Raw genomic sequence first — 22,906 nt, 5'->3', positions numbered from 1 at the left:
CCAAAGAACCCACTGTCTTTAAATTGATTTGAATTGTCACAACCAGGTTTTTAAATTATGTATCTATTATCTATTTGAATCCATAATGGATATTATTACTTTATGTTCTTAAAACTTTTACATAATATCATACTATACGTATCCTTTTGCCACTTGCCTTTTCAAAAGTTCATTCATTTCACCTAATTAGGTAGTGTCTCCCTCGCTTTCAATATGCATATACATAACATACATTACTTATCTAACCTCCCACTGATAGAAATTTATATAACTTTCTGTTTTGCACTATTTCAAAAGATACTGCAATGACCAGTGTTGTACATCTGTTCCTGTAGACACGTGCCAGACTTTTTCTAGAGCAAATTCCTGGAAGTAAAATTCCTGGGGTGGGGGTGTGGGTCATAGGGTATGTGCAGATCTACAATTTTAGAAGACACTGCCACTGGCTTTCCCAAGTGGTTATACCAATTTACATTCCCATAACCTGTGTTTGAGAATTCACATTTCCCTTCATCCTTGACAATTCTTGGCATTATCAGATGTTTTGATTTTTATCAATCTGTTCACTAAAAAAAATTCCTCATTGTTTTATCATGGATAGATTTTGAATTAATGATTCAAATTCTTTATTATAAAGCCCACTGAAGTTTTCTGTTTCTTCTTAACTCAATCTTAATGATTTATAGCTGTCAAAAAAACCTGCTCATTTCATCTACATTTTAAATATCTTGGCATAAAGTTGATTATGATATTTTCTTATTATTTTAAAATTTACTGTAATTATGTACCTATTTTCATTTCTGGTATAGTTTATGTCTCCTCTCTCCTTTTAATAGATCTCACTAGAGGGTTGTCTAGTAATTAATCTTTTCAAAAAACAAGCTTTTGGTGTTGTTGATAGTCTTTCTTATTTCCTTATTTTCTATTCATTAATTTCTGTGCCTATCTTTAGTTCCCCCCACCTTTCTTTGGTATACACTCTGTGGCTCTTTTCTAATTGCTTTCATTGCATGATAAATTATTTATCTTTCTTTTTCTCTAATACATACATTTAAGGTTAAAAATTTCCTTTCAAAAACTGCTTCAGCTGTTTGATATATAGTTCTTTGGTTGTTATTTTGTAGTAAATATTTAATAATTTTTATAATAATTTCTTAGTTGATCAATGTATTTTTTAGAAAAGTATTTTTCTAACTATGTACAGTATGATGGGGTGATTGGTTATGTTTTTTCTAAAGTATTTTTAATTTCATTGTATTTTAGACAGATAATGTAATTTAAATGATATAAATTATTCTGTGTTTGTAGAGACGTCTCTGTGAACCAGTTTGGGGTCAGTTTTTATAAATATTCCATGTGTGCTTGAAAAGCATGTATCAATATAATGTTGAATTATTGAGCACAGAGTTCTATATGTCATTTGATTAAATTTGTTCACATTTCTTTTTAAAAAAATTTTTATTGGAGTATACCAAAAAAGGGGATATATGTATATGTATAGCTGATTCACTTTGCTGTACATTATAAACTAACACAATATTGTAAAGCAACTATGTTCACATTTATTTTCTTTTGCCTACTTTTCCTTTATCTGCTTTATCTATCTATTCTGAAAGTGGTATATTAAAATTTCGCAACTGTGATTGGGAACTGTTAATTTCTTTTTGTAATTCTGTCCATTTTTGCTGTAAATATTTTAAGGACACGTTAGTAGGTATACACAAGTCGAGAAATGTTTTTGACTGTCTGGAAATTACTCTTTTCCTCATTCTATAATGACCCTCTCTCTTTCTAGTGATGCTTTTATTTTTTTCCCCTTAAGTCTGTTTTGTGTGATAATAATGTAGCTATATCATATTTCTTTTAGTTAGCTTTTGTCTGAGAGTTAGGTAGTTTTAGTTTATTTAGTTAGATGGTTTTCATCCTTCTAAAATGATATCTCTTGTAAACAGCAAAGAATATTTTCTTCTTTAAAATCTATCTGAGATTCTCTACCTTCCAACTGGTGAATTCAATCCCTTTCCATTTATTTTTATTGATGCATATTGGGTTATTTCTACCATCTTATTTTGACTTTTCCTACCATACTTTGCTTATTTCTTTTAACTCAGTTCCACTTAATTGACAGAGTTTTCTGGATTCTCCCACTTTTCTCTTCTACTCATTTGAAAGTTATATATTCTATTTTCATTCTTAAATTGATTACTCAATAAAAGGTGTAACTATTTTAACAAAGTTTAAAATTAGTCAATAGCTTTACCTCCTTTCAATACAGTGTAAGGAACTTAAAACATTTTAACTGCAATCACCTGTCAATCTTCCAAGTATTTGTTGTTTAGCATTATAGTTCTACCTTTTTTGTAAGCTACTATCTCTTTTTAACTATTATTATTTTTCCTAATCTATAGACAAGAAAACAGGTTCAGGAAGATCAGGTAATTACCTAAGGCCATACATCTAACGAGTGGCAAAATCCATCTAGAACCCACCTTCATTTGGGAATGAAACATCTACAGACTTGAATTCTTTGGGATATGCCGGCCATTTCACTGTATGGGTAACTTTTCTATGGCCAGCTTTAAGGCACAACAAGTGCTATCGGCTATCTCCAAATATCTCCCATTAGTAAACCAGATAAAATGGGTGTTTTGCCCTTGGTTTTGCCTTAAATTGAAAACGGACTCCTTATGTCTTTTCCATTGTGTTTACAGAATCTCATTATTATTATAAAGGAGTGACAAATGACAGGTGATGTGCTGAGAGTGGATTAATGATATAACATAGAGGAGACCACTCCCTCCTTCCCTGTGGGAGCTGGTTATCATACAAAGAGAGCCATCCTAGAGACTCCTTACTTGAAATTTCAGTCTATATGTCCACCCATCCATCCTTTGATACGGGACAGTTTTATGGCTAAGGTTGGAACTGTAATTGCACAAATTTCCAGCCTCCTGCTTCAGGCCTCCGATCATGTTTCTTACTAACAAGTCTGAGATCCCAATGAAACATGTTTGTGGATAGCTCACCACCACCTATTGTTATTGTAAGAAAACAAACAAAGCCCATTGAAGGTAAAGAGTGCCATGGTGTCATCTCTGTTCATGAAAGACAGCCCAATTTTCAGTTGGTGAACAAAGAGTATATTTGAGGGTGAAAGGCTGGTGAAATAGCTTCGCTGAGTAAACGCTCCTGCAGCAACGATTATTGCCTCATCACTCAAAGGTGAAAGGACAGGAAAATAAAATGGCACAGATTGCATCCCCCAGGTAACAGATGAGAGACAGAAGAAGAATATAGTTCAAAAGCTGGCAAGCACCTACGCGGTCCTCTGCAGAACCTGAAAGAGGCCGTCTGGACCAATTTTGGATTGTGCAGTCGTATTGAGCACTCACGCCCCATTTAAAAAACAAATCTTGATAAGATTTGGGGCAGTTTCGATGGATTCAGAAAGAAAGATTTGAGAAACACATTGCTCGCTGGCACTGAAAAGTATGGAATTAGTATGAAATGTCTACCTGTATCAGGCCCTGTGCTAAACACTTTACATACATTATTTAAATTTTTCCTTATTAGTCCTTTGAGGAAGGTTTTAATATCCTTCACTGACAGAATATAATGAAGGTCAGAGATCTGAAGTGACTTCTCTAAATTCACAGAGCTAATAAGTGGGATTTGAAACCAGGCCTGCTTGGCTATCACTCCATATTGCTTTTCAGAGTGAGATGATGTCTGTAATTTAGCAGTTTAAAAGGGTAAAAGTGTGATTATAGGTATTCGTTCTGCATTGATTCCTTTCCCATCTCCCTGAGCCAACGAAGAATTCTGCACAGATGTTTTTCTCTGTCTAAACTACGCAGTCCTGCAAGCCACGCCCCTACAGTCAGACTTCACCATTTAAAAATAGGCCTTGAGCCCCCTCTCACCAAGTCTCAGCCTTGAACCTCTAGCCCTGACCCTCTAGGGCTGCACACTGATCTGGATGTCAGCTTCTCCCTCCCCGTTCCATCTGTCCACCTCTATTTCTAGCCCCATTGCTTTTCTGCGATTTCTTTCCTCCCTTCCCCGCCTGGAACAGCCTGCACGCCAGGCACAGCTCTCCTGGCTGAGGACATGATTTCTGTCCTCTGAGACCGCTCTGGCTCACCTCCATTCCCGGGACAACCTGCCTGCCACCCCCTCTCACGCCAATTCAGTGCAGTCTCCTCCCTTCCTCCTTTAAGTTTCTGACACTCATGAATGGAAATCCCCTGAGCAGCTCCTTTGTACCAGGCACCAAACCAAACACAGGGGGTGCAGATATGCCCAAGGAGATCATGGGGTTGGGGGAGAAACAAACAAGTAAACAGGGTTCTGAAACAATGCAATGAGTGTGTAAAACAGGTGTGCACAGGATGCCCACGCATCCTGGGTAACAGCGAGGTTGTCTCCTCTGAGGCTGCAGGAGGATGAAAAGAGCCTTCACAGACGAGGCGAAGACTTACCTGAATCTAGAGAATGAGTAGGAGTTTCTATACTTTCCCACCAGCTGGGTTGCTATGGTTATAGCTGTAACAGGCAGTGGAAACTGGAGGAGTAAGGGTAGAAGGAAAGGTGAGAGAGGTGAGGAGGGAACTTCAGGACTTTCCATATCCTCTACTCAATCCTTAAAGGTTGAGGGGAAATTGTATTCCCAACTAGAGTTTCATTCTTCTGCTCGTAGAGAGAAATTCCTTCTCTTCTTTCCATTTTGTAAAAGCAAAATGGTGGTGGTGGTGGGGATTATGTGAGTAATTACTTTTCCTATAATAATAACTATCATTTTTTTCCACAGGTAGTTACTGTGTGTTAGATACTGCACTACATTCTAGAGCGTTCCCTCTTGCTGGGTACAATATTCTCAGTCACTTCCCAGATTACATTATTTGAGGCTCCACCTGCTGGTAAGAGCTGGAAGTTCAGAAATCTCGTTAACCTGTCCCCAGGGCTCCATCCCCCTTGCCTTTAGGCATCTGGAACCCAGGAGCCGTGACACGTGTCTTTTGGCAAGAAGTTCACCCAGGTTTGACCCCGTTTCAGTGGATGGACTGCAGTGAAGGGTACTGAGTGTGGTGGAAGCTGGTCATGGTGGGCGGTGGATTAAGCTGGTCAGGGATTAAGCCCCAGTTCTCTGCTCCTGCTATAACCCCAGTTGCTAGAGCGGAATGTCTTATAGGGGGGAAAGGGGGAATTCTTTGAGGATGAACTGTATGTCCCCCAAGGCTACACTCCCTGAGGGGGATCACAGCCAAATCATCCACAGCTCTCTTTTATTCCCCAGTGGGTAGCCACATCCACTGGAAGCCAAACTACTCCAGGAGGGTGGGGATGGGGCCCAGCTTCTTAATAACTTTGCAAGATGGCAGCAGCAGCCAATGCTTGCTTGAGATGCTGCAGAGGTGGGACCTCAGCTCCCCAACCCCGTTCTTCACTAGCAGTGTTTCAAGGGAAGAAGATGCCTCTAGATTATGCTCATTGGAGAGACTCCTTGTCATTCCTAATAGAGCTGAGCCTCTGGGGTTATTGTTCTTAAAACACACTGGCCTCGAGGGATAGGCAGAACCAATGACAGCATCAAGCACTTAAAGGACCCAGAATCCCCATCTTGCACTCTCTTTTCTGGGTTTATTGCCAAGCCTGGCCACAAGTCCCGCATCTGTGGACTCAGTTTGTAATAGGGAAGAACAAATCTGACTCCATATTGTCTGTTTCTTTTACTTTAACCTTTGTATTCTAATGCTTTTGCTACAAGTTAATCACTAAAGTGATGTTGTTTATAGTTTAAAGTATACATAAAGGCCCATCTCCAAGAACCCTGCCTCCTACGCCTGAGTGTTCAGCTAAAATACTTCTGTTTAGCTCACAGGAAACCTCCTGACCAGGCCCACCTGTGAATGCCTCCAGGAGAGAAGGAATTAACACATCCCCTCCAGAGTGTGGCTGGAACCAGGAAATATCTGTAACAACTTATCGCCTTTTTTACCTTATCTCCTCGCCTCCCCCTCTTTGATCCATAAATGAAACTAGCATCCAAACCGGGGCAAGATGGTTCTTTGGGACAGTAGTCCACCAGCTTCTCGGTCTGCTGGCTTCCCAATCAAGTTGTTATTTCTTGCCCCAACAACTTGTCTCTGGATTTATTGGCCTGTCGCGCGGCGAGCAGTATGAGCTTGGGCTCGGTAACAAGTTGGACCAGTTGCTTTTCCTGCTTCTGAATCCTTTTCCGAGTTGCCCACAAGCACCCCATGTATCTCCCTAACTTCAACTCTCAGGGAGAAGGTTTGGGAATAGAGAAAGGAGCGAGACTTTTCCCTCCCAGAAGATCCCTGGGTTCCCTCTGCAAACTGGCTCCTCCCCATCCCTGGAGCCCTACATGCAAGGAGGCGCCCCTTCACTCAGTTAAACATCAGTCCCGCTAGAACTTTCCTTAGGTAAGGACGACTCGAAAGACCTCTTCAAGGGTAATCTATACCAAACGGCTGGCAGTTCCTTTCGTTCAACAGGAAAGAAGAGATCTGAGGTTACCTCACTTAATCTTCACGATAGTCCTGTGAGGCAGGCGTTATTGTCATCCTCCTTTCACAGGAAAAACGCTAAGGCCCAGCGACGTGAAGGAACTTGACCAAGTTCTCCACGGTCAGTAACAGAGGAGAGATTCAGAAGTCCTTGCACACACTGCCTGCCAGCCGTGGAAGAACTCCTCGTCCTCAGTGAATAATATTCACCTGAGAATAAAGGATGTGTTGCAGTGAGTGCTGAAATCAAAAATGGGCTGCACGTGGACCCACTGACACATGTTATTTCTGTTTGGCTTTGTCCTCTGTATCTGTTATGGGCTGAATTGTGTTCCCCCACCCCCCAGATTCATCTGTTGAAGTCCTAAGCTCAGAATGTGACTGTATTTGGACGTAGAGCCTTTAAAGAGGTGATTAAGGTAAAAGGAGGCCCTATGGGTGGTCATAATCCAATATAACTGGTGTCCTTCTAAGAAGAGGAAGTATTAGAAACTGTGGAAGACTGGGTCTTGCCACTCAAAGTGTGGTCTTAGACCAATAGCAAGCATTATTGGCGGTTTGTTAGAACTGCAGGACCCCAGATACACTGAACCAGGATCTGCGTCTTAACAAAATCCTCAGGCAGGACTAGCGGGATCATTTGTAGGGTCCAGTGCAAATTGAAAATGCAAAGACCTAGTTAAAAAATCGGTAAGAATTTCAAGACCTTAGCAGCAGGGCGTTAAGCCAAGTGTATGTACTGATAGTACTAACAGGTCTCACATCTGTGTGGGCCCTGCCCGCAGGTGATAGGCATGCACTCCAACGCTGGAGAAACATCGCCCTGGGGGATTCAGTGATGCAGCCTTTACCAGAGGGATGGTTTTAGTGTGATTTTATCTTTTTTGTATTTTTATCCTAAACATACAAAATGTTTGCATTATACTCCTTAATGCATCTATTCATCTTCCTATAAAATGATATTCCCGCCCCCAAAAAACCTGGAAGGAAACTTGACACTCCTGGGTGATGCACCTTGTTTTTGTAGTGTTGACAGCCTGTGGCATCATGCCCATTCCAGGAAGTACGTGCTTTGTGGGAAAAGCCTGGGCTAGCCCATCCTAGGTGTGGACTGCAGAGCCCTTGATTAAATGTTTTCAACAGAATCACCCCACACAAGTTCATGTCCCCCGCTTGCAAGAAGCTGAGCATTCATGAGCTACCCCTCTGAACCAGTTACTTAAGTTCTCTGAACCTCAGTCTTCTATAGAGTGGGGGAGAAGAATAGTGCCTACCTCAGAGGGTTGTTGTGAGGTTGAAATGAGACAATACATAAAAATAAAACACAGAGATGGTTTCCTGTGGGGTTTTGTGTGTGTATGTGTCGTTGTTGTCCCGTGGTGCAGCTTGCAGGACCTCAGTTCCCCGACCAAGGATTGAACCTGGGCCCTTGGCGGGGAAAGCGCCACGTCCTAACCACCAGGGTGCCAGGGAAGTCCCCTCCTCTGTGTGTGTGCTAAGTGCTCAGTAAATGTTAACTCACTATTTCATCTTGGAGACTAGGTTCTTGTTTCACTCTGAGTAGGCAGGCAATGAGAGAGAGAAACAGAGAGGGTGTCACAAGGGGAATTTGCCCAGCCCCCAGACATGGAATGACACTTATTCTAATGAGTTCATCTTGACCTGGGGTCTGGTCTTCATTCTACTGATGCAGAAACCTGATTTTTTTTAACTTTTTATTTTATATTGGAGTATAGGTGACTAACAATGTTGTGTTAGTTTCAGGTGTACAGCAAAGTGAACCAGTTATACATATACATGTATCTATTCTTTTCCAAATTCTTTTCCCTTTTAAGTTTTTACATAACATTGAGCAGAGTTCCCTGTGTTATAAAATAGGTCCTTGTTGGTTATCTATTTTTTAAATTTATTTATTATTTTATTTATTTTTGGCTGCATTGGGTCTTAGTTGCTGCATGTGGGCTTTCCTCTAGTTTCAGCGAGAGGGGGCTACTATTTATTGCCGTGTGCAGGCGTCTCATTGTGGTGGCCTCCCTTGTTGCAGAACACGGGCTCTAGGCGCGTTGGCTTCAGTAGTTGCCGCACGCGGGCTCAGTAGTTGTGGCACACGGACTTAGTTGTTCCGTGGAGTGTGGGATCTTCCCAGACCAGGGCTCGAACCCGTGTCCCCTGCATTGGCAGGTGGGTTCTTAACCACTGCGCCACCAGGGAAGCCCTGGTTATCTACTTTAAATTTAGCAGTGTGTATAAGTCAATCCCTAACTCCCTAACTATCCCTCCCCCCAACCCTTCCCCCCTGGTAACCATACGTTTGTTCTCCACGTCTGTGAGTCTGAGAGACCTGATTTTGTAAGCACCCGAGAATGCGGCTATAATTGGGGGTGGCGTACTTACACTATTGGACACTCGTGGTGGTGGTGAGGTGTGTGTGTGTGTTTGTGTGCATGTGTGCAGGCGCTAGTAGAAGTTACTAAATAGAGCAAATAAAAGTTTAGAGTCTGGTGAGGATGACCTTTCAGCGAGAGAAACTATTTCTACAAAGAGTTTGAAGGTTGCTGGGGGGAACACCACCACCAGCAGTGACAAGACAGTGCCAAGGGGCTGATAGGTTTCAGCTCTGACACCAAGTCACCTTTGCGGCGTGCATCTTATGAAACAACCAACCCCGGGTAGCACCGTGGAGTCCTTGAGCCTCAAGGGGGCGCTCTAAGCTTCAGCTCTAGGAATCAGGCAGGAGTCCAGCCAGGTGTTGTCTTTTGGATATAAGCAAATGCAGGGGATTTTTGGAGACAACAAGATGGGTAGGTGTGTGGGCTGTCCTTAGAAGAGATTGGATTAGTGTGGGCATGTGGGAGCTTGAGAGGTGCGTTTGGGGACATTGCTTGGGAAATGTTTTTTATGTTTCAAATTCTACAATAGAATATGATAATTAATGTGTGTATACACACACATATATATTTATATATATTTATGATTATAAAGGTTAAAGATGTCTATTGTAAAAATTTCAAATATTAGAGAAAGTATAGCTTTGAGAGCGAAACCCTTTGCTATTCTCTTCCACACCCCACCGCCAAGAAATAAAGCACGATTAAGAGTTTGGTATGTTTGCTATGCCCATATTCATTAAATAGCTAGCAAACTAACTAACTAACTAACTATACATATATATATATATATATATATATATATATATATACACACACACACACACAGAGGAACACATGCATATGTATTTCTACATAAATATGAATGCTGACAATTAAATTCACAATGAAAACCTGAGCTGTAAAGCCGACTGAAAAGCTTGTGTCATGTTACCCACTGCATTCTCTTCCCATGAGCAAGTAGCACAGAAAAACAAATTAAAGAAATTTATGAACTGAGTGTGGAAACAAAACAAGGGGAGTGAGTTAATCTTCTGAAATGTCTCTCAGCTAGGAGCTCTCCCTTTCCCCCCACCAACACATCAGGGAACTAGTATCTCACAGAGCACATTTTGGAAAATGTTGACCTCTCTGCCTATGTCATTTCAATGTCTCCTTAAAGCAACAAATTATGGCTGGGTTATATTGTTCCTTAGTAAATTCTTTGCATTTGGGAGAAAATTAATAATTTTCTTTAACCTATTTATGGGTCCTTTGAAAAAATATATTTAATGATTTATTTATGATGATTAAAGCCATTATATTAGTTTGTTTGTTTTTTTAACTTTATGTCCTGAATCTTCCAGAGATTGGATTTTTAAAAATATTTATTTATTTGGCTGCGTCGGGTCTTAGTTGCGGCTCACAGGATCTTTGTTGCAGCACGTGGGCTCTCTAGTGCCATCATATTAATTTTAAACTCATGTTTCAAAATAGAGTGGGAAAAAAATTAAAGTTCCAGTAGCAGTTATTTAAAATAAACTGAGGCCAAAACCCTATTAATATTAATAAACCTTAAACTCTGTCATTAGGAATGACTGTAAGTCCATAAAATATTTCTTTAAAAATAATCATTAATCCTATATCCTTCATGTAAACCTAAAAGCGTGAATTGTGATTACTTTTAGGCATGTAATACATAAAAAGATGACCAAGCTGTTCCCCAGCTCATCCACTAGAGAGCACCTGAGAGTCGTTCAACAAAAGCACTCGGGAAACTAAAGTTAAAAATCTGAACTAGAAGCGCAGACCTAAAGTGCTATATATATATTTAACACTTCTGGCACATTATTAAATAAAGTCAGTTTGCTAAAAGATAGGCATACATTTTCTTAATTATAGGATTTTGACACTTCTATCTGTAGACCAACACTCACTTTTGAAAGAATTTTTGGATCTTGCCTAGATAAGAGGATACTGTGCATTTTGCAATATATTAGACACTTTGCTTCTCCAGTGAAAACTGTGATATTTAAGTTTGCTATAAAAGGCTGGTAATTTTATTATCATAACCCCAGAATTGTTTCTCTGTTTTACGTAATTAGTATATTCCTTAATTGGATTCACCCTGAATGGTCTCACGAGAGATGCAGAATGTTATTTTTCCTTTATTACATTCATCTTCTGCTTCTCAATCCCATTCCATGTTTCAGCAAAGAGCAAATTACTGTACTGCACGTTAAACCTAAAAATAGGAAATAGTTCAAATGGCCAATAGTAAGGAATAGGAAAGCCGACAGTGGTATGTTATGGCAATGACTATTTATATTAATCTCTTAATTATAGTGTATATAAATTATAAGACCAATTCAGTAGCATTAGAAATGCATTTACAAAAACGTGCTGACCATCCACGAAGGATTAGTCCCTGTGCTATGTGGATGATGAACAAGAAATAAGTCCTAGCTCTGGAGGAGTCCATAATTTGGTGTGGGAGGGGTGTGTGTGTGTAGGTGTGAAGGGACCCATAATTGAATGCTTAGAGGGTAGGGATTGGGAACATGAGCTTTGGAGTCAGAAATTCAGGCTCTCCCACTTGTTTGCTATATGACCTCGAGCAAATAATTTTTATCTGTCTCTGAGGCTTGATTTTCTCATCACTTATACGGGGATAGTCACCTACCTTAATTTCATTGTGAAAATTAAGTGGGATCATGAACATAAAGTACATGGCACCTAGTATTAACTAAGGAGTCCAGTAAATGATACTAGTAGTTGTGGTTTTTTTATCATTGTTGCTTTCTGCTGGTAGCAGTGCATCATTGTGTGATACCGTGTGTGATGGACTTTCTCAGCTGGCCATCCCCAGCATGAGATGGAAGCACTGGTCCAGGGCCAGACAATTGCTCTTGTCAGGGAAGCTTCAGTCACATCTTAACAGTCCAAATTTCTGGATAGCCCCATGGTTTTGGCTGTCTGGCATGGAGAAATTCACTAAGAAGGGACTCACCTCCCTTGGAGTGGTCTGTGTTTCTGTTTTGCTTTAGCTGCTTCAAGGTCCAGTGGCCAAAGTGGGCTTCTTCAGGTGAAGCCTTCCTGCAGTCCCAAGAGCCTGTGTAGACTGCTGCCCCCACATGGGCTAGGAGGTGGGCTTCACTGGGAGATGGGCTTGGGGTGCAGGATGGCAGAGGATGTTTTGAATATTTCTCAAGCAAAGCTGTGAGCGATGCTGAAATCCAAGGAATCTGCTGAACCAAGAGTCAAATGAGGTCAAAAGAGTCATATGAGCTGAGGGCAGAAAGCCAGACAACGAGATCCAAAAGGGTGGCCAAAGGCAGACGGAAGCTGCGCTGAAATCTGGGGTGTAGACCAGGAATCGGAAACCAGGGTGAGTGAGTGCAGGGGACAGCGAGTACATACTATTCTCTAACTACTGTTCCTGATACTGGGAACTTATATTCCGATAAGCCAAGTTCCCATGCTGGTAAGTGCTATAAAGAGAGAGAGTTCCTGGGGTGCTGGTCTTAGCTAAGGCGGTATTCTGGCAGGAGGAACAGCGAGGGCCAGTCTCTGAGGCAGGAATGACAGAAGAGGGCCATTGTAGCTGGAGTGTAGTGAATGAAGGGAGAGGGGGAAGGAAATGAGTTTAGAGAGGGAGGCAGGGGCAATGCCATGCGGCGGCTTGTGAGCCATAATACAGAGTTTGGATTGTATCAGTGCAATGGGAAGCTATTTGAAGTTTTAAACAGGGCAGGCGAGTTGGCACAATCTAATTTACACTTTAGAAAGACCACTCTGGCTGCTGTATGATGGATAGATTATAGTAAGACAAGAGTCTTACACAGGAGAATTCTCCGGTCCCCAGTAGGAACTGCTGGGTCAAATCAGACAAATATGGCCATGAGCTAGTCCAGTGGAAAATCTGTGTCAAATATCCATGTTTCCTCTCCTACCCTGAGGTTGTCCTTGTACTTAAACCAGGCTGGTAGGTGGGCCTCACCTCTTAATTTCTTTGCCAGGAGCGCCTTGGTCCTGGGATTTGTTTATTCAGATTTCCAAACCTGTGCAGATCAATCTAAAATTTGGAGAAACATAGCTTGAAGGGGCTAAAATGGGGCTTCTGCTACACACCTCATTCTGTTTTAATATGAATGAGGAGAAACTAAAGTTTATAGTTTTTTAAAAAGTAAGAGGGTATGTAGAGAAGTGGTTCATTTAAGTAGCATTTCAAATAGACAGACTGGGTTAGTTATTTAAAGATAATAACTTAAAAGCATATCAAAAAGGATTATAATAGTTGCAACTTACTGAGTGCCTACCATGGCTAAAGGCTTCACAAATGAAACAAAACAATAATTATTGACATAGAAGTCTTTTCCCTCCTGCTGTGCATTTGAAGAGGATTCTGGTTCTGGGACTGATCCACGTGGGTCTTTAGATGCTATTGGTTATAAAAGTATTCCTTTATTTACTTCCTGGCAAGCTAGACAATAGCATCCCCACGTTTTGCAGGTGAGGTGACTAAAATTTATAGAGGTTGTATACCTGGTCCAATTGAGTAATAAAGGCAGAATTTGAATCCAGGGCCATCCAACTCCAGGACTCACGTTGGAGCCACACTACATGAATCACACAGGTATGTTGCAGTGATTGAGTGTGTGAATCATGGCGTCAAGGGATCTTGGATTTGAATTCTGCTCCATCATTTGCTAGCTGTATCATCTTGGTCTGGTTATTTAACATCTAGGAGCCTGTGTTTCGTCGTTTGTAAATTGGGGGTAACGATAGCCCCTCCTTCAAAGGTTGCTCTAAAGATCACGTGAGACGTGTTGCATGGACCTGGCAAATAGAAGGGGCCCGATAAATTGTTCGTTTTTTTAAAAAATTATTTAATTAATTTATTTTTGGCTGTGTTGGGTCTTTGTTGCTGCATGCAGGCTTTCTCTAGTTGTGGAGAGCGGGGGCTACTCTTTGTTGCGGTGCACGGGCTTCTTATTGCCATGGCTTCTCTGGCTGCAGAGCACGGGCTCTAGGCGCGCGGGCTTCAGTAGTTGCAGCACGTGGGCTCAGTAGTTGTGGCTTACGGACTTAGTTGCTCTGTGGCAAGTAGGATCTTACCAGACCAGGGCTCGAACCTGTGTCCCCTGCATTGGCAGGCGGATTCTCAACCACTGCGCCACCAGAGAAGCCCAAATGTTAGTTTTGATTATCATATACCATGCTGGCCTCTGAGAGGTGTTCTTTGGCATCTGTCTGAGCCAGTTTCACTGCCAGCATCAGAAACATATATCCAACCTTGGAAACATCCCACATAATAGATTGTGTCTGCTTAAGTCACTTTGCACTCTGCTTTGAACACCAGACATCTAAGAAGTGCTTTGGATGATGGCATTACCCAACTGCACGAGTGGGTTTGATAGCTTTTCCAAAGGGTTGGTTTTTCAGTTGTGCAACAGTAACTGCTTCACGGCAATAGAAAAGATTTATTTTTTGGACCCCAATCAACCCTCAGCCCCATTTCTCAAACTCCAGCTCTATCATAAGATGTCGAAATTGTGCGGTATTAACGTTTGGTCAAAGGTAATAGCAGCATTTCACAGACGGAATGAAGAGCCCAGATTGTCCCAAATTGCTTTGCGATGCCTTCTGCCCTGAGCCCTGTTTGCCGTTTAAGGCCCAGTTGGTGGGAAAATTCAGCTACAAGCTCAGCTGGAAGGCAGTGGAAGGACAAAAAACTGATTTGCTTCCCTTTGCAGGAGCCTGGGACCTCAGCATGGGGTAGAAGATGCCCCCTAGTAAGGAAAAGGGTCTCCCCCCAGGTCCAAGGAGGGCAAAGGAGAAGATCTCCCATAATTAAAAAAAAATAAACATAATGCAGTCATTTTTGAATGGGGATGGTTGCCCATCTCCTAGAGAGATGCTGGAGTAGCAGGGGGAGCAGAGAAAAAGGAGGGATTTTTCTCTCAGAGGACTACCATTGTCAGTGAGGTAAGCTGCTAAATCAACTATTTCTAACTGGTTTTGGGGGCCAGATTTCTCAACCTGAAGGGGAAGAACTGTGTGCTTTCTTCAGTCGGGGTCTCTCCTAACCAGTCTGTTCTCACTTACATTGAAGAAACGGAGGCAGCCTGACAGGGTATAAGAGCCCCAACTTGAGGGGAGTGTCTGTGTCTTGCATCCCCAAGTGTCCCCGCTCTCCTTTAAATCTTGGTTGGAGTTGGACAGGCCTGGGTCAAAGAGTGGTGCAGCCATGTACCTGCTTTGGTGCCTCGGGCAAGTCGCCTGACCTTAGTTTCCTCATCTGTAAAATGGAATTAACAAAAGAACTTACTTCAGTAATACATATGTAATAGAAAATAAAAATAGCATTGTAAACCCAAACTGACCATAAACACTTCTCCTTTTTAAGGGAGGTAGGCATGCTTTATATCAGTGAGGAAATATGTTTTTCCTCAGAAAGGGGGGGGGGGAGAGAGAGAGAGGGAGAGAGAGAGGGAGAGAGGGAGAGAGAGAACTAGTGTGTGATTGGGTAGTAGGTCTGCTGTTTCACAGAGCACGTTAATGGTGTTTGGATAATCACGGTAAAACTGGAGCTGAATTTGGCCATAGAAACTGAAGAGGGCTGAGTTGCTCTACCCAATAGTTTAGGGAGGGTTAATAAATAGTTTTGGGGGTTTCCAGTGGCCAGTGAGAAATGGCCCAAACAATACCGCAGAAAGCAGATCTTTTTCTTTATTTATTTATTAAAAATTAAAAAAAATTTTTTTTGGATGCGTTGGGTCTTCGTTGCTGCACGCGGGCTTTCTCTAGCTGCAGCGAGCAGTCTTCTCATTGCGGTGGCTTCTCTTGTTGCGGAGCACGGGCTCTAGGAGCTCGGGCTTCAGTAGTTGCGGCACGCAGGCCCTAGAGAATGTGGGCTTTAGTAGTTGCGGAGCATGGGCTCAATAGCTGTGGAGCATGGGCTTAGTCGCTCCGTGGCATGTGGGATCTTCCCAGACCAGGGATCGAACCCATGTACCTTGCATTGGCAGGCAGATTCTTAACCACTGCACCACCAGGGAAATCCCCAGAAAGCACATCTTAAAGGGCTAGAAGAGCCCAGCTGTTGTTCAGTTTAGATGTTTATATATGCCAAAGTATGTAGAATAATTCTTGGCACCAGTGAGCATTTAATAAATGGCAGCCAGGAGCCATGTAGCAAAGCTATCTCATTGTTGCCCTCTAACAGTCTCTCTCTCCAGAGGAATAGCATCTTCTCCCTCTTTTATGGTGTATGTGGTGTGTGTGTGTGTGTGTGTGTGTGTGTGTGTCTCAGGGAAAGTGGGGTAGACAGCAAATGAGGGATGTAATGGGTTCAAATTCTGATTTCACAGGGTTTATTTCTTTAATATGCCATCTTTAAATTGGGGCAAAAAAATGGTACCTCACTACAAATAATAAATGCTGGTGAGGGTGTGGTGAAAAAGGAACCCTCCTACACTGTTGGTGAGAATGTAAACTGGTATAACTACTATGGAAAACAGTATGGAGCTTCCTTTAAAAACTAAAAGTAGAGCTACCATAAGATCCAGCAAGCCTACTCGTGGGCATATATCTGACAAAAACCATAGTTTGAAAAGATACATGCATCCCAGTGTTCATAGCAGCACTATTTACAATAGCCAAGACATGGAATCAACCTAAATGTCCATTGACAGATGAATGGATAAAGAAGATGCAATATATATATATATATATATTCATTATATATATATATATATAATGAAATATTAGCCATTAAAAAGGATGAAATAATGTCATTTGCAGCAACACGGATAGATTTAGAGATTCTCATACTAAGTCAGACAGAGAAACTCAAATATCATATGTGGACTGTAAAAAAAATGATACAAATGAACTTATTTACAAATCAGACTCACAGACATAGAAAATAAACTTATGGTTACCAAAGGGGAAAGGAGCGGGGGAGGGATAAATTAGGAGTTTGGGATTAACCTATACACACTACTATATATAACACAGATAACCAACAAGGACCCACTGTATAGCACAGGGAACTATACTCAATATTTTGTAATAACCTATAAGGGAAAAGAATCTGAAAAATATATATATATGAAACAGAATCACTGTTCTGTATACCTGAAACTGACACAACATTGTAAATCAACTATACTCCAATAGAAAAAATATATAAGGGACTTCCCTGGTGGTCCAGTGGTTAAGAATCCGCCTTCCAATGCAGGGGATGTGGGTTCGATCCCTGGTTATGAAACTAAGATCCCACGTGCCGCAGGGCAACCAAGCCTGTGCGCCGTAACTACTGAGCCTGCGTGCTCTGGAGCCTGCGTGCCACAACTAAAGAGAAGTCCGTGCGCCACAATGAAGAGCCTGTGTGCCGCAACCAAGACCCGACGCAGCCAAATAAAATAAAATAAATAAATAAATTACAACAGATATATACAAAAAAATAAATAAAACCTAAAAACAGTTACCTCATCTCATATAATTTATACGTAAAGTTTAAATGAGATAATCTAGATAATCCATGAGCCAGGCACTTAGCCTTCAGTAAATGTTAGCTCTTATTAGTATTCTACAATTATAGTCTTATGACGATGGTATACCATTTTAGAACGTGTGCTTCGCGGTTTTTATTTTTAAATTGATATTTATATTCAATGCAGAAAACTTGAAAAATATATAAAGAACACAGAAAAACAACAATCTCGCCGACAAAAAATCACCAGTGTTAACATTTTGGTTTATGTCTTCCTGTTTTTTTTTTTCCTCCCAAGAGTATGTACATCTTTGTTCTATCTTTTCAAAATGGGATACTGTTCTATAGTCTGCTTTTTTTTTTTTAACCTAGCAATAGACTGTGAACTCTTCCCCATGGATGAGTTGTTTCTTAAAATAGATATTTCAGTGGAGGCAGTCATACTCTGGGACAGCAGTTTCATTGCTATTCTTTTTTAAGAATAGAGTGGGGATGCCTCATGGCCATCCAAATCTGTGAGACCCTGCCCCTTATATTTACTTCCTGGAAAATTAATACTGCATATTAGCATGTTAAAGGCTCTGAGAAGCCCTTTCATAGAGAACCTGCTTGACTTTGATTACTGTTTCCTAAACTAATTTAACGCTGTGGAGTCATTTATTCTCATAAGTCCTATTAATGTCTCAGGAATTACTGGGGGAAACACGGCTGCAGGTTCAAGATTCCTTCAGAACAGGAAGCAGGTCTTATTCATCTTCGTTGCTTCCGCACGCTTGGATTGATGAATCTGCTTTCTAACCGACAGGCACAAACGTGTGAACTGGGGGCCAAGGTTAGAGGCTGAGGCTGTGCTCTGAAGTGTCTCTCGGTGTAAAGCTAATTGGCCCCTTTGGGGATGAACCCGTGAACTTGGCCTCGTTAGCGCCAGCACGAAAAACAGCTGAGTTAGTTTATCTGGCGCCATGAAATTGTTTTCTTACGCAGATTCTCATTCTGTCCTCCAGATGGCGATGCTGGCTTGTCAACTTTCTAAGAGCCTGAAGCTTGGGCCAAGAAAAGCTTGAAATTGAGGGGAAGAAGATGCGTGAGGAACGGAGTTGGGAGTGGAGGGATTATTGAAAACCAGAAGACACACCGTCAGGTTTGCTGTTGGCATGAAGCTGAGGGGCAGCCTTATACATTGGGTGTCAGACACAAGGTTTAGAAAAGTCTTGATGAACCAGTGAACCAAGAGTAAATATCGCTAGCATTTATGGAGCACCAACTATGGGGCTGGCAATGTACCAGATAATTTCATTCACTATTCCTTTCCTTTCAATACCCTGAACAGACCTGGGAGGTAGCTAGAGGAAGAAGAACTGGAAATTCAACCCTGGTTCCTAGGCCTGGTGCTGTATTGCTAGATTGAAACAAGAAAGTTATTTACCAAGGATGAATAAATATAATATGTTTTCTGTATCTATCTACTATCTATCTATGCATCCATCTATCTGTTTTTTTCATTTGCACAGGATGGGCCTAATAGCACTTAGTGAAATTAATACCAGAGTTCATGATTTTATTTTTTTTTAAGTTAGCCAACTGCTAATAAATTAATCACAGTTCTGGGCTGCATTCTTGGAATTACCACATTTAGATCAGAGTGGTAGAAGTATTCTTTTTAGAATTCTTCTACTGTTTTTAGTTCTGGTGGTCATTATGCACGAGGAACATGACCAAACTGAATGCTCTAGGGTGGACAGTTTAAAATTCCGTTGTCAGACTGAATGGTCCTTGTGTCCCACCATACCCCTGCTACAGCACTTGGCACCTAGGGCGGATTGCAATTGTTTCTTTAACTGCCTCCCTCCCCCAGTGGATCCTGTACTTCTTGAAGGGGGGAACTATGCCTTCTTCTCCGTATTCCTAGGGCCTAGCGAAGTACTTAGTACACAGTGAGTAAAGTTTAAATAAATGAATGAGCAAATGAATGAAGGGCCTCTCCTGTGGAAATGATGTCAGAGCCTGAAAAAAGGAAGGAACTCAGGGAGCTTAGTCTAGATGAGCAGAAAGAGGACCTGGGGGAGATGTGAGAACTATCTTTACATGTGTGACAGGCTGTCATGCAGGTGAGACCGTAGAACTAGATTGTGCCTCTTCAGGTGGAAGGCTCAGGAGGCCAGTTTCTTCAGTGAAAAAGAATCTCAGAGCTGTCTAAACAAAAAAGGAGCTACTTTTGAGGACAACCACCCTCCCATTTCCTCAGCCAGAGGCAGGATGGCCATCCAGTGCGAATGTAGGAGAAGGGGTTCCTTCATTAGTTTGAGGCAGCGTGAGGGGGTTACTGAGGTATGCGGCTGTGTGGCAGGCACGTAGAAGGGACTTAACATTTGCTGAACAAATGAATGACAGTCTTCTAATTGAAGACTCATTCTGTATATATTTATTAAATTCCATGTGTTAGGTCTGTGCTCAGTTGAAGAGGATGCATCAGTGAAAAGGATGATTCAGCCCCCATCATCAAGGGGGAGTGTACCGTACAGGTTGGGAGCACAGGATGGAGCCACACTGCCTGGGTTCAAAACCCAGCTCTGCCAATTACTTTATTTCTGTGTGCCTCAGTTTCCTCAGCTGTAAATGGGAGTCAAATAGCAAGCACCAAAAAGGATTATTTTGACAATAAAGTGGATTAATACTTGGCACATATTAACGATTCAAATATTAATGATGGTTACAGTAGATATCTTCCAGCAAGGGCTATAGAGAAGTTACTGTTATGTGAATGATGCTCTGATGGGTATGTCTGGGCTGAAATACGTGAGCACGTGGACAGGCTAATAATTAGACATACATCAAGTCAGTGTGCTCTAAATCTTTATTCAGCTTTCATTAGAGGAGAGGCTGAGCATTTTGTGAGGTGGGATTACAGCTCACCCATCAGGGTTTTTGTGATGGCACCTCCCTACTCCCCTTGGAGTGGTCCAGTGCAACTAGAAAGGTATATTGGGACCCAGTCAGGAAGGAAGTGCAGAGAAAGGAGGCCTGCTGGTGCCAACACTGATCCTTACACACAAAATCCTGAGCAATTCCATTCTGCCCCAAACCTGCAGTCCCCACGAAACCAAACACTTCGAAGTTAGACAAGTTCCCCTTTAAAAGCTCATCTAGCACTTCTCAAGCATGTCCCTTTGGGGGTGTTACCCCTGCCCCAAGGGTCTTATCAGAATATCCTTTCCAGCCACATAGCATCCTATCTGAGGAAATCGTAGGAGAGAGAAATTTTCTTATTTCATTACATTTCCTATGATTTTTATTCCCCCTTGTAGATTGCTGCCTCAGGTGATTGATCAGCAGACCACCCCTTAATCCCACTCTGCTGATGGGGGCTGTGCAGAATGCCACGAGGACACCTCCAAGGGAACCTATCCCTGACTTGGAGGGTGAGGGAGGACTACAGAATGTGTAGGAGTTAGTTATGCAAAAAGTGGCAGGGTCAGCTGTTCTGGACAGAGGGAACAGAGCATGCAAAGACCTGAGGTCAGCGAGAACATGGTGCATTTAGGGGACTGAAAACGGTTTAGTGTGGCTGGCTCACAGGGTACAGGGTGTGTGATGTGAGGAGGGAGAGTGAGGAAGAGGCTAGAGAGGTATGAAGGGTAGGGATTGTGAAGGGCCCTGTAAATTGTGTTCAAGAGCTTACGCTGGATCCTGAGCACGACTGAAAATCTTTGAAGGGTTTGAAGGAAGGTGGTGCAATGAACAGGTTTGCATTTTAGAAAGAGCACCCTAGCTGTGGAAAAGGGATTAGAAGGGACGGGTGTGTGTGCATGTGTGTGCTCTCTCCAACATGAATTGCTGGGGCAGGGATGGCGTGGTAGGTGGCACCAGAAGCAGGGAGAAGAGCCAGGAAGGTGTTGCAAAACCTCCTGCAAGTGACAGGGGGCACTGGACATAAGGAAACTCCAGCATTGTGACTGGAGAGAGTGGCGAGCAAATTGGAGGGGAATTAATGGCCTCTTGCTACTGACTGGGAGCTGAGAGTGATATTTATTTGGCTTCTCTGGTTCTTCGTGACAGTGCATACAAGGTATTAAGCCAAAATCAGGTGGCAAAAATGCTCCACACAGGGTGCCTGACCCTACCGTCTTCACCCTTCTACTTGTATTGCCCCCATAATTTCTCTCTTCCTCTTTTTTTCCTCTTTTAAAAATCTCTCTTCATATAGTACACAGTAAAAAGCATGGGTGTCAGAGTCAGGCTGACGTTAAACACAGAACAAATTAGGGATTTTATTTATTTAAGGTATTTATTTGAACTTCTTTGAGCCTCATTCATTTAATTATAAATGGGGATAATCGTATCTACCTCATAGGGTTGGGATCATGATTCCATGCAGATTTTCCCCGTTTGGACACGAACTCAGTTCTCTGCTGGAGAATGTGAATGGCACCAATCTACAACCCATTCACCCCCAAACTGAAACCCATGGTTCCCCCTTTCCTTAGCACTGCCTCCCCCCACTCCGCCCCCGTGTGAATCACTGTCTGCCTGTTGCCCTGACGGCTGCAGTTGCTTCTTAGTTGATCACCTGCTTCCACTTCCCTCCAAGGATCCTTTCTCTTGTTTTCTCTGTAGAGCAGCCAGGGTGATCTCTTCGTTGGTGTTGGTTTTTTGTTTTTCATAATAACTTTATTGAGATATAAGTCACATACCATAAGATTCACCCATTTAACGTGGGTTTCACCCTGCAGAAAGCAGGCATAGAGGGAACTTTCCTCAACATAATAAAGGCCATATATGACAAACCCACAGCCAACATCATCCTCAATGGTGAAAAACTGAAAGCATTTCCACTAAGATCAGGAATAAGACAAGGTTGCCCACTCTCACCAGTCTTATTCAACATAGTTTTGGAAGTTTTAGCCACAGCAATCAGAGAAGAAAAGGAAATAAAAGGAATCCAAATCGGAAAAGAAGAAGTAAAGCTGTCACTGTTTGCAGATGACATGATACTATACATAGAGAATCCTAAAGATGTTACCAGAAAACTACTAGAGCTAATCAATGAATTTGGTAAAGTTGCAGGATACAAAATTAATGCACAGAAATCTCTGGCATTCCTATACACTAATGATGAAAAATCTGAAAGTGAAATCAAGAAAACACGCCCATTTACCATTGCAACAGAAAGAATAAAATACCTAGGCATAAACCTACCTGAGGAGACAAAAGACCTGTATGCAGAAAATTATAAGACACTGATGAAAGAAATTAAAGATGATACAAATAGATGGAGAGATATACCATGTTCTTGGATTGGAAGAATAAACATTGTGAAAATGACTCTACTACCCAAAGCAATCTGCAGATTCAATGCAATCCGTAACAAACTACCACTGGCATTTTTCACAGAACTAGAACAAAAAATTTCACAATTTGTATGGAAACACAAAAGACCCCGAATAGCCAAAGCAATCTTGAGAACGAAAAACGGAGCTGGAGGATTCAGGCTCCCTGACTTCAGACTATAC

Source organism: Phocoena phocoena, chromosome 8, assembly GCF_963924675.1.
Source record: "Phocoena phocoena chromosome 8, mPhoPho1.1, whole genome shotgun sequence".
Taxonomy (NCBI): domain Eukaryota; kingdom Metazoa; phylum Chordata; class Mammalia; order Artiodactyla; family Phocoenidae; genus Phocoena; species Phocoena phocoena.
Note: the sequence above shows the minus strand (reverse complement) of the source record.